The sequence below is a fragment of the Mauremys mutica genome, chromosome 5 (assembly GCF_020497125.1).
Source record: "Mauremys mutica isolate MM-2020 ecotype Southern chromosome 5, ASM2049712v1, whole genome shotgun sequence".
Classification (NCBI taxonomy): Eukaryota; Metazoa; Chordata; order Testudines; family Geoemydidae; genus Mauremys; species Mauremys mutica.
The window spans coordinates 44,503,018-44,521,517 of NC_059076.1; the positions used below are offsets into that span (position 1 = coordinate 44,503,018).

At 40.3% G+C, this 18,500-nt stretch overlaps 1 protein-coding gene across 3 annotated transcripts in view; it reads right to left on the bottom strand.

The window, feature by feature from the left end:
* NDNF (neuron derived neurotrophic factor) overlaps positions 1–18,500 on the bottom strand; it is a 43,426-nt gene that overhangs the window by 13,665 nt on the left and 11,261 nt on the right. Inside the window, exon 1 of one of the 3 annotated variants that reach the window (XM_045019120.1) lies at positions 17,687–18,188. The exons of the other annotated variants lie outside the window; for them this stretch is intronic. The gene's annotated coding sequence lies outside the window, so the exon portion shown is untranslated. Of the gene's footprint in view, positions 1–17,686; positions 18,189–18,500 lie in introns of those variants that run through there. 3 annotated transcript variants of the gene reach the window in all.

Consider the following 18,500-nt stretch of genomic DNA (forward strand, 5'->3'; position numbering starts at 1 on the left):
ATTAATTTGTAATTTCAAAATAGCAAATAAAACAGCTTAGAGGCCACAATGGCAGGCACCTTTTGATGGATAGACAGATAGAATACTGTTCCTTCAAAAATACCATAATAAATGAATATTGTATGACATATTGTGTATTATTATGAACAAAAACACACACATGAAAATTTTATAGGTTAAACCTGATCATCTCGGCTGTGATTATCTATAATTCATGTCTCTCCTGAATGCAAAATTCATATACAAACAAACAATCTCATTTATCCAAAAGTCCAAGTACATAAATATTTTGGATGGTCTTCAAAACATTTATATAATTGCACTTTACCTATATATTTAGAGCTCAGAAAGTGAATACAAACATCTGGATAATTTGTATTTTTAAAGTAGAGCGGGAAGGGGAGAATGATGGGAGAAATCAGTCTCTGTATTTGGATCTGGATTAGATTTAGGTTTAGCCTGTGTTTTGAATTTATGTTTGGGGCCAAACTAGATTAGAGTTTAGGTCCAACAGCAACAAAACCATACAAGATATTCTCAAAAAATATTGAGCCAAAATGGTAGTATTCTTGCAGATAAGCAGGTAGTAAGAAATTTTTACATGTTGGGCTGCATCTGAACCAGATCCAAAAATAGACTCCTCCTGGTTTTGGTCAAACCTAGAAACAAAACCTTAGGGGTAGTAGTTTCCAGCATATGGAGACCTCTCCCAAAATTTAGGGTGCATGTTTCATATTTTTGCTTCCAGCTTGGGCCCATCCAGCTTTCAGGTCTATGGAATTGCTTCTGTGAAAGCCAGGGGTTATCCCTAAATTAGTTATAGCATCACATTGTCTTTCTCGACAACACACATACTGATTTAAATTAGAGCTGGTTGAAAAAAGGAATACATTTTGTTCTGTAATTTGTGAACAAAAAGTCCCTTTTTTCATCTAAAAAATTTGAGTTTCAAACATTTTCGGACAGATCTAAACTACATGCTTATTTGCAAATAAAACATCATTCTCTGAGCAGAATAAATAAAAAACTTCTTAAAACTCACTAATCTACCAAGGATGGTAAGAGAGTGTGATATGATATACTATCCTTAGCATTCTGGATTTTCATAAATCTCTTATGAAACTTACTTGCTTGTTTGTGATTCCATTTTGCTTTGCTGTTTGTGGTCAGAGCAAAGGTGAAAATAAATACTTTTAAAAAGATTTCCTTGCACATCTACTTCATATACACACAGGTCTGTATATAGACAAATATACACAGGATTCTCTTACAAGGCACACAATACTCTCTTACAAGTTTGCATGAATATTAGATTAACCAATAGAGATTTGCCAATCAAATTGCATTGATCATAAATGGTCATACACAAATTATTCATCAAATGCCTTATCTATGGAAAATATTTCCTTTATTCCCCAACTGTCTGCAGGTCAGAGAGTCCTGTAAAAGATTTACAACAAAAAAAAAGGATCTGGGTTTACTTGAAGCAAATGCATCTGGAATAAATAAAATCTAATGTTTAATTACAAGGAGTGGAAAGTGCATGATTGTAATTTAGTGAGGATAATTTCAAGGCACAGTCTGCCGCAGAGGTTCCTGTGTTGTGTTTCTTTTCTTTTTATTGTATGAATGGTTAACTTTTTTTTAAATCTACGTCCTATTTTTAAAATTAAGGGCATTCGTTTTTCCTTTGTGTTAACCATGCCACATCTGATAATAAATCTGTAGCATCCGATTTAACTGTAAAGAGAACATAGCGTTGGAAAATAAAAGGACATGCTATGTCAGCTCTGACTTACTATAGGAACACTAGTGTTAAGGATCTACAAGCTTTTCTATTATAAACCCCTATTTTTCAGGGTTTCATAACTCATCTGCAAAAAAATTTCTCAGAGAACAATACAGAGTCTCAGCTACAGAGCATTTTTTTTTAAATTATTTATCAAATTTGGTTGAAATGTATTTGGCTATTAGTATATAAGGGAGAAAAATGGACAATTTGTATTTTCAAATTACTTGAGGAAGGGTTACTTGTTTCTCCAGCAAGTATCTGTTTTTTTAAAATAGTTTAATTTTGCATATTTAGGTCTGATCCTCCTAGTGCTCAGGGTCTTGTGAAAGGTGCTCAGCAAACTCCCTCTTTCCCCCCCCCCCCAACTCCATTCACTTCAATTCACATGGACTACTGAAGAAAGTGCTTGGCACCTTTCAGAATCTGCCCCTTTGTCCAGAAGTATAGATTAGAAAGACAAACAAAGGAAAACAGCTATAAGGGCATGCATGGTATTTACTTTTCTCAGAAGATTTTTAATACACATAGTGAGTGGGCTTGTACAGCACAGTGTCCAGATTAGCATCCGATCTTTCATTGGTGTGGCAGACTATCACTGTGGGGGAAAGAGCACTTATGCACTATTGTTTCCATAATCCGTGGATTAAAGCTTTCTAAATCCAGACTGACAAAATGGACTATAATGGCCCCTTTGAAGCTTTTAGGGTCCATCATGTCAATCATCTGTGGATTAAGAGACCTTCTCTTGCAATTAAATTCAAATCTTTTTTTTCTTTTGCTGTAAAATGTTGTTTTAACAAAGGGAATCACAGTAGCATACAAAAGAAAAATCTGTAGAAAAATAAAAATACAATAAAGGTCAGGTTTATATTTTCAATGGATTGAACACCACTAGAGCCTTGTATTGCAACAAACAGGGTATGTTACCTGCAAAGTGATGAGATTTTGTTATAGTAATATTCAGGAAATGTCTCAGTGTAGCATGGTGAAAAGGAAAATAGAAATACTCATGAAAATATAATACCAAAAATATCAAAAGTTATAAGGAGTATTTTGTTTTCTAAACCAAAATTTATATTTCCACTTTTCATGTGATTACAATATCTTATGACTACTGTGGAGTTGCCATTCTGGAGCAGACCACTGGTCCAGCTTGTCTGATGCTACAGAGAAAGGTTAACCAGCACATTTCAGCCTCTATATACTGCCGTCAAAAGCAAAAAGCTAGAACTCCAGGAAGGTAAATTGTGAGGAAAGACATTATAGATATATTACATACACACACACACACACACACACACACACACACACACAATGTTCCTGATTCTCCTCCTGATTCTCCTCTCATTTACACTGGTGTGACTCAGTGGAGTCACTTCTGATTTACACTGGTGAAAATGAAAGGAGACTCTGGCCTCCTGTTTGGCAATAATCCCTTTGCAAACGCACACAGCACTGCAGTTATGAATTGGCTTTTTTGTATATCTTTCTGTGGAGAGAATCTAATTCCCTGGAGCAGTGGTTCCCAAACTTGTTCTGCCACTTGTGCAGGGAAAGCCCCTGGCAGGCTGAGCCGGTTTGTGTACCTGCCGCGTACAGGTTTGGCTGATCGCGGCTCCCAGTGGTCGTGGTTCGCTGCTCTAGGCCAATGGGAGCTGCTGGAAGCGGCGCGGGCCGAGGGACGTACTGGCCACAGAACAAGCAGTGGAACAAGTTTGGGAACCACTGCCCTGGAGGAATTAGAGCACCTCGTGAGAGTTGTGTTTCGTGTCACTGTAGTAATAATTTTGAGCACCTGCTCTTGCTAGTCTCCAAAGCAGCCTAGACTTTCACTTTGCAGACTGAATAAAAGTTGGTCCAACTGTTACCATCATATTAACTCACCCTGCAAAAACCTTACAAAAGCCCTCAACATCTTTTTTAAATGATTATATATAAAAAAAAAATCTCAAAGCTCATTACCTCCCCTGACAGAAGTCTAGTCTTCCATGTCAAATACTGATCTCAGAATGCTTCGTTGAGGTCTGATCCAAAGCCCATTGAAGTTAATGGGAATCTTTCCATTGACTGAAATGGGCTTCGGATCAAACCAAGTTTGTCACTATTATTATAGACGCACAGATATGGGCAGTTCTGAATGATGATGGGACTAAATGCCTTTGCAGAAACCCTGGACTATCAATGGTGACTTTAGAATGGTCTGAAGTTAGCATGAAAAGCCAAACAGAGATTTGGGGGAGTTAACAGGGCCTACACTTCTTGTTGGATGCCATTATCAGTCTACTGGGATTTGTGGCTGGAGGTAAGAGGGGATTTTTCAGAAAGCTCTCCACATGAATAAACAACAACCTGTATAAACTAGCAGCTATAGTTACTTGAACCATCTTTAGTAGCCTTGGAGCACTTGTTTGCTGAGCCTTGGCAGATGCCAGCAGCTGAGGAGGTTGTTTATAGAAGAGGGAAAAAATAAAAGGACTGAGTACCACAGGGAGTTATGAGAGAGCAAGCACTGAAGCACTGAGCGTGACTCCATGTTAACTCTGATTTACAGGGCCCAAAGCAGGAGCACGGCACAAAGGCAGGGGAGGGCAGGGCCAATCTGGATATGAATTACCTCTGCATCTCATTCTGTTGCTAAAGGGGCTGAGTCCACAAAGGTGTGTGTCTACAAAGGAGTGCTTGTCTTGTGCACAGTGGTTGTGAGTGCACTGAAACTCCTCACATTTTTGTATTACTTTTTGGTGGGTTAGAGGTAGGGAGAGGTTGTTCCACTATTTTATGAAGAGTCTGCAAAGCACACAAAGGCTATTTCTCCCTCCTTTCTTAATTGTTTTCCTTGAATAGCTACTCAAATTCCTCATTTGTAATTTTACAATACCTTGCATTTGTGGTTATTGTTTCTCAATGGTTGACAAGTGGTTCCTGTCTAAGAGATAACAACTACTAGCGCAAACATCCAGAACACCCAGGGTGGTAACAACAACAGCTCTCTTAGTAGCTATCTCTCAGTTGTAAGAGCAAAGCACTAGAGCAGTAGCCTTTGTAATGGCCCATACCACACTGAATGAATCCAGTAGGCTATTCCCTGCTTCCATGGTAATTGACCCAGTGACTGAAATGCAAGTGAAGCAGTGTCCTGTACCGGTGGCTTGTTTATGGCCCTCACATGAACCCTTGTCCTTTGGAATAGTGAACTAGCCATGGAGCACAATGCAAAAACTTTGACAACCCACTCCACATACATCTGTAAACTGGGGCTACTGGCTTTTTGTTAATTCTGGAAGGCTCGGTAGTTTATTTAGTAGTTGTGAGCGAGAGGAGACTATTTAATTTTGGAAAAAATATTTAAATTTGTAAATTTTGCCTGTTTTACTGTTTTTGGCATTTCACCTGCCTTATTTTTGGATATATCTGAATTGTATAGGCCAGAGCCTCAGCTATGCCAATTTACATTAGCTGAGAGTCAGGACCTGTCTCTTTACTGGGCACATAAATATAAATTATACAGCTGGATTACAGAAGTTTTGTTTTTATAATTCAGCCACTTACTAGAATCCAAAATTACAAAATTTAATCTGAATTTGAATTTATGAGCCAAATTTTGGATTATCTCTAACATTATATCCTTCAACTTCACAGGCATGAGAGTACCCCTACTAGTCCTTACTGAATATGGGACCAAATGCTATGCCTGATGGTTTAATTATTTGCTTCTTATTGTTATTAGTTACAAATTCTCTGTGCCTAATTTTCCCTAGCTATAAAATGGAATGTTGTTAGGAGGGATGTATTAGAGCATTATGAAATGGGAAAGTGTTATGTAAGTGCTAAGAATATTAACAACTATTTACATATCTCTATCATATCAGCACCGAAGAGATGGGATGATCCCTTCTTTATACACTCAGACATCATCCATAGTTACAGAAACAAAGACTTTTCATGACACTGTGAAGGTCAATAAACACTAAATTGATTCCCATCACTCCTGAAAAATGTCATACTCATGGCCATACAGCTTTTAGGCCTTAGGTGCAGCTGCAGCTGACGTCATTGGGAGTTGTGTAGGTGGAACAAGAGCACAGCATGGTCCTTAACTTACAAATATGTCCATAATATAAATTAAACTGTTATCCCTGCAATTTCTTCCCTGAATGTTTATTGCACATTAAGTTCTCTATAGCTTCGCTGCGAGATTCTTTGCATTATTTGTTTTGTTCATTGATATGTACAACTGGAAACCCCTCCCCCCACCCCAAAACCAAAACAAGCATCCCCATCTGGATTAAAGAGAGAGAAAGTCTTACATAGCTTTACTTGCGCTCATAGCCCTTGCTTACCATCTTCAGCATTACTCACACAGGACTCTCTTCACATGCGTAGTCTCACTGACATCAATAGGGCTAGTCACATGAGTGAAACTTGCAGGTTTAGACTTACTTTCTGTTTCACCACTGATGACTTTTTCCTATAAGTGTCTCTACTTAGTCCAGATGGGGATGATTGTTTTGTTTTTCTTTGTTCCCCCCCCCCCCCCCCAGTTGTGCTGACAACATTTTCCCTGGCAATTATTATTATTTGTATTACCCAAACACCTAGGAACCCAATTGTCATGTTTTCTGCTATAATTGCTTTGCTACAGGACAAAAGAGCTTGCAATAGCTATGGACATTAATATCCTCTTTGTCAATACAAATTATCTGCATCTACAGTAATTTTTATATCATTCTATTAATGATGCATCAGCAGCATTAAAAAATAATACTAGAAACAAAGCATTCTAGCTGTGGGAACTGACCACCATACTCTACCTCCAGAATGTTCAACTTCTAATATTTCTAAAGTTCTCTTGTTTTCCCAGTAGGGAAATGTTGAAATATTAGACATTCCAAGTCTTGGCCATGTTCTGTGTGGGCTGTGAATCCTAAAATTTATGGAACTGGCGTTTGCTGCCTAGTCACTCTGTACAAGGGAGAGAAAAATAACAAGCAACATGCACCTCTTGGTCATCTAAAGGGGGAGCTCAGCCCCAAAAAGAGTGCACTGATATTATTCCCATAGCTACTCCCCAGACATGGAGTATTCCAAGCTACTGTACTGCCCAAAAAGTCAGCGTGTTATCAGAAAAACAGACATGCTCACTTCCCGGAGGAGCCACAAGACAATGACCTGCATACCACACTCCCAGAGGTAGTCTGTCTGGCAATGGAGTGTGCTCTTAAGTAGCTAGAAGCAGGCAGCTTCACTCCATGCTTCCAGGACCAAGAACCCAGGCAGCAGTGAAGGTACTAGCCTCCATATGGTGAAACGGTGCCCAAAGAGCAGACCCTGAAACTCCTCCCACACAGGTCAGTCTGCATTCAGAGTTCTAACTTGAGGGTGAGCCTTAAGTGGTACATGTGGAGTGTGAGTGGAAGAACACAGCTGACAGTGCTAGACCAAACAGTGTGATATTCACATTAACCCTGCATATGTCCTTGCGCTCTTTTCCTTTCTTAGATTGCTTAGCTTAGTTTTACATCTTTTGAACCTATCCTATTTTCCCTGTGAGGCTCCTTCAGTATGGGCACAATTTTGCTATAGTGGGCAGCTGGAGGGAAATCTCCTATGTAAGCATCTGTGGCTCTTTCTGAAGTTGAACCACTGATGTCAAGCCCAACCCTGCCCATGACCATTTCAGTGGCTGCACACATTGTTTTAGTGGAATAACATCCTTTCCTCTGTGCTCCTTTCTAGGTAGAAGTATAAGTAGGGGAAATTAGGTCCTTTGACTGTAAGATGCTGTAACTTTCCTTCCAGAGTCATTTTGGGACTAGAACCATGTAAGAGTGACATGGGATGGGGACATATTTGAGGCCTGAGTACATTGACCGAGTCACTGTGATGCTTTTTGATTGATTGGTGTCTGTTTTCTAAACAGCTCTAGTCATGTACTTACTGTGAGATCAAGCTGCAAAAACTCTGCTGAGACTGAAAAGACTTACGGTCTAAACATGAGTGCTAAGGGGTATTCAAAACTGTCATGGTCAAATACGGAGCTGTGATAAGAGGTTTCAAAATCAGATTATCAAGGGGATAGATATCAGCTTCACTCTGCTGCTGATCTAGTGTTTATTTGTCCAGCCTTGCAGGTGAAAAGGTTAGTTCTTTATGTAGTTACTCTGAACAAAACCAGAAGGAATAGATACAGGCAGATAGGTCAGACCGTTCTGGGTGAACGGCCATGGAAACAATTTGGAAACCTTCAGACCTTCTATATGTTCACCATGCCACCTCCTCATCTGTGAGCTTTAACATCGCTTTAAAAAAAAAAAGTGAATGAAAACAGTTTCTGGAAGAAAGGCTTTAATTAGTTCAAAGTTCAGGATGTTCATGCTTCTGGCAAAGACAGGGGATTTTGAGGACATATGTAGAGACTAGGCAGTGGGAGATCTGCCTCAGTTCTTTCTTGTCTTGCATTATTATTTTCAGATTAAGAGATGATGGGTATGTGTGTCAAGAGAATTTCATTTTCCAGAAGCAGAAGATATGGGGAGAGCTTTGATGAGGGCCAAAGGCCTGCCTTAGAAGGATGTTATGAGGCTTAGCTAATGTTTGTGAAGCACTTTGAGATCCTTGGACGAAAGTTGCTAATCAACACAAAATATTGTTTTATTGTTAATGCGGCTACTGTAAAATTAAAGAGGGGACCTAGTTACTGCTGTCTGTTATTGTATCCAGACATGAAGATTCAGAAACCTGGCTAAATGTTTTCTTCACTATCAGCAAAAAGGTAGGCTGCCAATGATGGGATTTCAGGGTCAAAGAACGTTACATTTGTCAGAATGTAAAGTCCATACTGCCAAATAAATCGTCTGTTATTTTTTAATTTAGGACTAAAAACTTAACTAGAAAAGAACCTGATTTTGGTCTCAGTTATCATATGAATGCATTACCATAATGTGACTTCAGTAGGTTACTGTTAATATACACTGATGATAATAAGGTCAGAATCAGACCCCAAATATCTCCAAGAACTTCAAGTCAATTTTTGTTCCTGACATGACTGTTGTATATTTTGAGCCCAAGCCCCTCCTTCCATCTACACCCAGATGAGTCTGACTCAGATCGTCAAGCACTCAGGGCTGGGTGCTAGCACTTTGTTAGGGGGTAGATTAGAGCCTGGATCCTGCTGTGACTTGGGTCCAAGCCCTGTCACTTTGCAATGTGGATGCAGCTCAAGCTACAGACCTGAGTCAGAGGACTGCTTCATGCAGTATGGACATATCAGCATGATTATGGGACCCAGATGCAGCAATTGTAAACTTAGGTTTACAATTCAGTGTGGACGCTCAAGCATGGGCCTGGAAACACCAAATTCACAAGCGCAAGTCTCACAGGCCCCAGGCACAGCGTGCAGTGTACATAGACCCTTAGAGGTTTAACAATATCATACACAATTCTGAATCATTGAGTGACAATAAGTTTACATGAAAGCATAATTTACTGCCCATTGTACATACATGCTCTAATACAGGGAGTTAGGAACTTTGAGAGCTTTCTATCAAAACAAGCAGTTGTCCAAATTTTTTTGGAAATGCTATTGTACTGTTTTGTTATTTTTGACTGAGAGTTTGAAAATGCTTCCTTTTCTTAGGCCTGGGCTACACTTCGGGGCATAAGCTTATCTAAGATACGCAACTTCAGCTATGAGAATAGCGTAGCTGAAGTCGATGTATCTTAGATTGAATTAAAATTACTTACTTTGCATCCTCGCAACGCTGGATTGACGGCCATGGCTCCCCCGTCGACTTTGCTTCCGCCTCTCGCACTGCTGGAGTTCAGTAGTCAATGGCAGAGTGATCAGGGATCGATTTATCACATCCACACTACACGCAATAAATCGATCCCTGATAGATCAATCGCTACCCGCCAGATCGGCGGGTAGTGTAGACGTACCCTTAAACTGATATGCTTCTTTTACAGAGTCTGCTCTCAGTCATTCCATCTCAAATATTCCATGTTTTCAAGGAACATGTGATATTTTGGATTAAAATGCCTGATTATTCCATACGTTACATTAAGTTTAAACAAAAAACAAAAAAACCCACTCACTGAAGTATAGTGCCAAATCCTGTTTGCTTTATTAATGCAAGGTGAAAAGGTTTTAACTATACTTATTTTTAATATGGTAATTTTTAAAAACTTAACAACAACTACTCCTTAACTTTAGTATAAATGTTTTAATTGACTGACAAAATCTTTCTTATGAAATTAGAAGTTCGATATCCCACATACATTTTTTATTAATTATTTGCCACTGGCGAAAAAGCAGACACAGAGAGAGTTCTTCCCCAAATAAATACAAGTCACTGTTAGTCCTACAACCTTTACTCATACACACAATTTCTACTCAGGAACATACTCCCATGAGAATTGAGCCTAGCTTTAGTAGCCAATCCCCCATTTCAAGAATAATTTTCTTTAACCCTATGTTTTGTTAGAGGAACAGAACTAGTGTAGAACAGGAACCTTTAGGTCTGTTTCCTTTTGTTTCCCTTTGCATCCTAACCCCAGCTGGCAGTTCTAAGATATTTGGCTTTCTTAAACAATCGTCATCACCCCAGTTTGTAAACAGTTTATCTCAGTATTTTGAAATCCAGAATCCTGATGCAAATTAAATTTAGAATGGCTGAATATAAACAAATTAGTAGTAAATATACTCTATCTAAACAAATAAGCAAAGTGCTCTCAACCTCATGCCATCATGGAAATTTTGGAAAATGAGGCAGTCTATTTCGTTCTTGTTGATCTGTGCAAAGAACCTGGGACTCTGTTACACCCCATTAGTAAGTGTGACTCATTTAACTATTAAAGTTTATAGAAGAGGAAACAGTTTCTCTAACTGTTCTTTTGGCAGCGATGAGTTTAAAATTGAAGGAGATTAAAAGTATCAAACTTTGAGCCTAATAAAATTTAAAGAATGTTATAAGTTATTTTTTGGAAAGAAGTAATAATATACTTAATTAAGAAGACAATGATTCATGGTAGAAGTGTCAGTTTCATTAGTGTGCCACATTGTAAGTGTCTGAGGGTCATACTTAGAAGGGCACTCATATCCGGGACCAGTGGTGAGGGGAATGAAGTGGAAGAAATAAATTATTGCCTTTTGTTTTTCAGATTTCCAGGTGTTGCGGGCTAGCACCATTGCTTCTAATTTCAGCCATAATGCAGACAAACATCTTCTCAATTACTGGATTCCATTATCCAAAAAACAGGGTGGTATAATTTGTCATACAGTAAAACTGATTACCAGAACCTCAATTATCAGAATCTCAATAGACTATTCCAAACTTCAATAGACTATTAGTTACACTGAAAATTATCTGAATTTATTCAGTGTACCCATGAGATGCAGAAAATGAAAGTCACACTGGGTATCTGTTAAGTATACAGTAACATTTAGTGTTAGACAATACAAATGATGTTTTCAAGCTATTACATATTAACACAATACATTTTTGTTTTATCAGAAAAATTAGAGGTCCAGATTCTTAGCTAGTGTAAATTGGTATATATCTATTGACTTTAATAGAGCTATGCTGATTTATACACACTGAGTATCCCTCTCATAAAACACTTCTGTTCTCTCTCAAAAAAGTAGTATCAGATTTCACACCTGTTTCCTTAAACATGCATTTTGAAATCCAGAAAGTTACTCTGAAAAATATGTTGTCGTCCCTGGCAAGAACTTTGTGCTTTTGACATACCTCACACATGACCTGCGCGCAAGAGTACAATCAAAGCCATCTATGTAGCTCATATGAATTTATTTTGGTTACGTTTCACTACAGTGTGCTAAAACATTGATTCTTCTACAGTCCAGTGGGTGAACTAACAAAGCTAAGGTTAAGTAATTTATCCTAAAATAACCAAATTATTTTTGTATTTACTCTTGTTCTTTACAGATTTCAGAGTAATTGCATACCTCTCCTAGAGCTTCATTTATTTTCATCTTTTAAAGTGTTCTTATTGAGTTTTGATTTCCCTAACTCATTCCCCAGATTAAGGGGCAAATACTTCCTCCTCATTCAAGTTTTCAAAAATAAAGCATTCCTCAGCCTTCACAGTTCTTTATAACATCGTTAGTTTCTTTCTGAGATAAGCACTAAAATAAACTAATCATTTATTTCACCTTGTAAAGAATCTGCATATAGAAGATATTTCTGTTTTGTAAGGGCTAAACATTGTTATCAGTGAGTTTATTTCCAATTATGAAGAAAAGTGCATTTGGGGAAATATAACATTTATAAACATTAAATACACAGGACTTGATTCTCTTCTAATCTTACTTACACAGATGGAAAAATAAAGCAACTCTATGGACTTGAATGGAGTGACTCCTGATTTGCACTGATGTAAGAGAAAGGAGAATATTTTCTATTTTCATTTAAAATAAGGCACACTAAAATATATTGAACTGTACAATTTAAAAGTACTTTGACCTTATCAGCTTCATCGCGTTTGTAATCATTACATCATATGTATAGTGCATGCATTATATTATACACCCCTTATTCCAGCTGCATATTACTTATTTGTAATTAAATAAAAACTATACATCTCAAGAGTATTCTTAGGCATTTCTGCTGTTTACAAGCATATTTGTAAATAAAATGCACACCTCTATCCTTTTACAGACACAGTGGGATTGAAATAGTCAAGCAGTGAAAGCTAAAAAACAATCCAAATACTTTTATTTTAAATATTAGTGTTTGAAAAGGCAGTCCAAAGAACCTACATACTGTTCCACATTAATTAAGTTTTCTATGTATTGAACAATGTCAAATGTGCTGTTTCCATTAGACTACCTATAATGCAGGGAAAAGTGCCAAGTTAGCAAAAATGTGTGGAAACACTAAATCTATACCGTATCCACTGGCATAAATTACTAAGTCTACCTCCTGAAAAGAAATTTGAAGAATGAGTGAAAAGATAAAATACACACATAGCAAAACAAATGCAGATTCTGAAAAGTAAGATATTGAGGGAAGATTGACATTACCCCTTGAAAATAGTGATGTAATGGTTTTATGCTTTTATTATTAATGTAAAGTTTAATGACTTCAAAATGAATGCAAAGTCAAACAAGGCTTGTTATTCCCCTAAAAATCTTTACTGTAACAGAAGCCAGTACCCAGATGTTCTGTGGTTAAATCTGTCGCTTCATTGCATAAAAGTACCACATACAGTGAAACACATTACTGGCTCTCCTTTATCCAAACCTGGTCAGATTTTTGGATTGTTTTTCTAGCAATCTTTTAAACTGACATGAGACGCATAAAAGGTGATCTCTTACAGATCTGTATGATGCCATCTTAAAGTGTAACCACTTGCAGAAATGAACTGGGATTTCGTTTAGTAAACTCTTATTAAGGTCTTTTCAAAACAAAGTACAGAAGAAAAAAGCATAGCTCTGAGTGTAATAAATTTAATTCAAATTAAACAAACAAAAAAGACTAAGGACATAGTGGGTGACAGATTGAGCTTAAACACACCCCTCTGCCTTTACAATTTTGGAGCTTGAACCTGAAAGACTTAAGGCATCTTCTACTTCTACTGCCCTAAATGGGAGTTGCTACTCAGCACCTTGCAGGATTAGACCTTTTAGTAAATTAATACTTGGAGATCTGACTCTTTCTAATCCTGAACCTCCAATGGAGCTGATATGAGAATTAGAAGCACCTTGTAAAACATGAGAAACAGGACAGATAGTCCATAGTTTTATGCTGGGATCTTCAATTAGCAGCCGAATGTCGAATATATGGTGGATAATGCATCTAAACTTAATTGGCGACATAGCACAGGCACTACATGATTTTAAACAGCTTGCTTGGCTGTTTGCAACCTAAATGTTGTGGAAACCTAAATATTGTTCCATACTCAGATAATGTTTTCCAAAGCAGTCAGCCAAAACTAAATAGTCACACACGACTAGACTATGGAACTCTTCCTGATATTGGTGAGCAGCCCTACTAATTTCAACGGAACTACTCGCATGAGTAACGGCTCCACAACATAGATGCTGTTCAACCCTGGACCGTGTAACATTTCTGTTCTCAGTTAAATTGTGCTTATCATCATTGTGCTAAGCTTCCAAAAGAAAGAAAGTTGGTTGCAGCATTATGTAACATGTGGTATATTTCCATGAAATTAAAAACATGTCATACACATGCTGTTGGCTCGGACATGTCACGTATGCCATGAAATGTTACTGCTAATTTGGTATAAGATTGATACAGTTTAGATAGCATGTAGCAGTCTATACACAGATGTGTGACATATCTTCACTTCATTTACATGCATATGAGAAAGAGCTGAATTCCCCACCCTAAAATTAGAGAAACAATTTTTATTTTGCTGTGAGCTCTACCATTTAGTTCTCATCTTGGAAATATGACATGCCTAAAGATGACACTAAAAAAACCCAACCAAACAACAACAACAACAACAACAAAACCCAAAACACATTTCTGGCACATTTTAGAGTTTATTCAAGTTGAGACATACTTGTCATCTTTTGACATATCAGAATGTAGGTCTAAGAAAAGTTGTTACAGTTCCCCTTTAAATAGCATAATATGTAGAAGCAAGATTGTGCATATATTCTGTAGTGTCAAGTTCTGTTTAAGAACAAGGTCAAAACTGTAGGAGAAAGAGGAGGCAACATCAGTCAAAAATCCCTCCACCCTCAAATATTAACAAATTCTTGACAATGTTCCAAATACATAAAAAAGGCTTTTTCAGTGGTACTGTGAGCTTGACCTCAGCAGATCTACTTCTACAGGTACATATCTCTGCATATCTCCTGAGTAAATATGAGAAAGGCATGGGGAGCACAAGTTATTCTTGAGAAGAATCAATTGAAACTTGCCATTCTTAAAATAGGTAAGTCACAGCAATTGGAAGTGGATAGAATGGGAACATGGGGCTTCAAGTGGATCTGGAAATCTCTAATTCCACATGCTGATAACATTCATCATCACAGATCTAAGTACTATTTTATGCAAGTTAGACTATGACTAAATCAGCATTACCTGTTAGCGGCTGATATAAATATAATAGCTCAATATTAGCCTACTACTGGATATCTTGTATCTGATTCACTGTGATGGGACACCAGTGTTAACCAGATATAACTACTGATTTAAATTTCATCAGATTTAAAAAATCAGAATTACCCGTGTAAAACTGGAGTAACCACTGCCTTACACAGGCCTTGGCATAGATCCCAGGATTGAGAACGGATTCTCCATTTGAGTCATAAAACCTTGTCTGATAGACTGACAAACAAACAGAATATATTCACTGTTAGGGCCCCCGTCTTCTTCTAGATTTTGTCCAGCACACTAATAGACATCAATAAAAAAAGCAATTATAATGATATAATTCTGTGAGTCTGGGGAAGAAGACACTCTTCTTCCCCAACCAAAGAGTGGGGAAGGCACTGAAAACTGCACCAGCAGGTCCCTGAAACCAATAATTAAAGAAACTACCTTATCCCTAGAGTGACCCGCTGTGGCTATTTCTAATGCAGCATTCTGTCATTATGACACTGGCAAGGATATTACATTTATCCATAACAATAAGCACAATGCTTTACCACTTGAATGTTAAAAGGGTCAAGAACAAATAAACTTGTGGAACTGGCTTTTTTAGATTAGGGACACCTTTCAATTAAATACTTTTTAAAAGAGATAACAGCAGTATCTGCAAGTGATTAAAAGATAATATATAGTCTTTGTCTCTGTTCTTTTGAAATAAATGTGTAACCCAAACTACACATAATTTGTAGCAATTTCATCTTGCTACAGCCTTCTTCTTAAATTATAGTTACTAATTCAAATGGTGTGATTGCCTGACTTGCTTGCTTCGTTGATGTACCCGTTCACTCTATTTTAAAAAGTGCAGACAAAAATAAAGACAATGTTTGTTTCTAGAGTGTTTGGTAAGGATTCATAGTTTAGAGTTGGGGGGGGGGGGGGTGTAAAGTGTCAGCAGCCAGCTTTCTTTCTCTTGAATAGGAGTGTTTCCCAGAAGGATTGAATATAACTTTATCTAAAACATCTTCTCTCATCCTTTCAAAATAAAAATGTATTGGAAGAATTTCAAAATAATCCCTAAAACACATTGACATTGAAAATGGGAATGTAAATAATTTAGTTGTCCCTTTTAGGGTTAAAATTTAAAAAAAAAGGAAAAAATAAGGACATTTAGATCCCACTGAAAACCTTAGCCCAGCATTTCAAGTAATCACTCCAACTTCAGCGTTAAAATGTCGTTTGTCTGATATTTATTCTGAGCAGCATGCGGTGAGCTGCGGGAAAGTGTCATACCCAGAGGACTCCCCCAAACAGAGCTTTTAGCACTGTTTGATCAAAGCTTGACAGAAGTGTGGGGGGGGGTGTTAAAGTACATTAAAAAGCATGACTTTTCCTGGCCTATATCCCTGCCTATTTCCTTCTCACCTTTCCATCCGTCCTATTCTTCGGGATAATAATCATAATAAAAAATTAAACCCCAGCAAATCCCCAACAACTGCTCCCGGTGTGGGGGAGAGAAAGAGAATATAGGGAGCCAAAGTGTTTTTTCTCAAGTGGATGTATTGGGATGCGGCAGAGAAATGCAGGGAGAGCCACTGGGAGTTTAGAGAAAGTAGAAAAAGACACAAACCAAGACTACCGAACGAACGTCACAGAAGAGGAAATCTGATCAGAGCCGCATGCTCCTGGTGACTTTACGAGGCAGCCTTCCACAGCCGAAGCTGTGTGACCGCTTGGTCCACAACCCCACCTGAGGCCCCAGGGGTTTGACCCTGCATAGGATGGGAAGAAGGGACAGGACGGGATTGGATCGAGGATTGTGAGAGGGTGGGAATCCAATCCCGTGGGGGAGCGGATGGCATCCCGTTTAGACAAGAATCTGCAGCTGGTATATAGAGGCCTCCAGTGGTTGAACTTGTGTTGATCCCTTCAGCTGAGCTGTCTGCATCTCATCACCCGTATCATCGCTCTCCCTTAGTAAGAAGTACCCATAAAACAAGAGCACCTTACAAAGAGTTTCCAGCATGGCAGCTGGCACCCTGAATAGTTAAAGGGGTTTTAATTGTGGCTGGGCTAATTCTCACCCTCCGCCCCTGCAGGGAAGAAGCCACAAAAGATCAGAGGCAGGATCAGGGCAGACAGACACGAGGTTTTGCTCATTAAATGGGGCTTTGCTTCAATCTATTCATTAAGCAAACGTTTCCTGCCACTGGATCCCCGTGGGTTGGGTTGGTGTGTTAAGTGAAGCGTCCCACAGCTGGAAGAGGTGTGTGTGTCGGGGGGGGGGCACACAAGGTTAACCAACCAGCCCCCATCCACCATCCTGCTTTCCAAAGCTCATTCCAAATCTGGAGTAAATCAGCACCGGTCCCTCATCAAGCGGGAACGTTTCTGGTACCCAATCGTCCCGTCTTCCTACCCCTCAACCCTGGTAATTCTCAGGCAAGGAAACTGCTCAGCCCCGGGATTCCCAGGAGTCAGGGGCCCCATTCCTCATTGCATTGCTGCCCAAGAGTTCATCCCACTCCCCAGAGTCCTTAGCCCTGCGCACAGACTGGGAGGCAGTGCTGGGGAGAGATGGGCGACCGCCTAAAACACATCGGACCTCTCCTAATGCTCCTGGCGCCCAGTGCATGGTCCCCCTCTCTTCATAGCCCTGCGATGCAGGACACCCGCTGCATGACTCCCCCCTCCCCATCCATGGGGGACCCTCCTCTCTAACGCCCCCGATGAGCCCCCTCTCTCCGGGTCTGGTCTCAGCTCCTCCCGGGACACACACACGAGGGACTCCACGTCGCTCCGCTTTGCTTACCTTTAAAAGTCGTGCTCCTCCCGGGGAGGTGTGTAAAAGCCCCGGGCTCGCAGGTGCTGGTTACAAGACACTGGGAACGTCTGTCCTGCTTTCTGGCCTCCCTCCCGCCAAGCACAGCCAGGATCCCAGCGGCAAGGGAAGGCGAGTCCCCGCTTTGCCGTTCAGCGACCCGGGCAGGGAAGCTCAGCCCCCAGGAGAGAGCAGCGGGGGCAGGAGGGCGGACAAAGTTTGCAGAAGTGCACAAGTGGCCCGGGCGGGACCGCACCAGCCGGCGACAAGGTGTTTTGGGCTCTTTGCAACTCCTGGCGAGCCCCCGGCTGGAGCAGCATCAGCCGGAGGCGGAGAGGGGGGCTGAGGATGCTGCGGCGCGGGCAGAGGCAGCGGCGGCTGGGCGAGCAGGGTCCTTCGGCCGCCGCCCGGCAGATGCTCTGGGCGTGGGGCTGCCACGCGAAGCGCTGGGTGACGCTCTCGGCGCGGCGCGGCGCCCCGGCTGCTGGGCGAGGAGCGTGTTCGCACCGAGTGTCACTGGTGCAGCGCAGAGCCGCTCCCCCAGCCAGCCAGCCCGCTCCCCTCCCTCCTCCCTGCCTCCGCTCGCTGCCACACACACAGCGCAGGGACACCGCGCGAGGCAAAGCCTATCACCGCCCCGGCCCGCAGGGAACGCAGCCCACCCGGCTGGAGACAAGGGGGGGCTCTGCCAGGGGGGAGAAGCGCCAGGCCCAGGGCTTCCCCCCGCTGGAGAGCCTAGGCAGGGCAGGGCAGGGCGAGAGCCTGGGGCGATAGACCACCTCACCCCCACTAGGGAGCCAGCGCT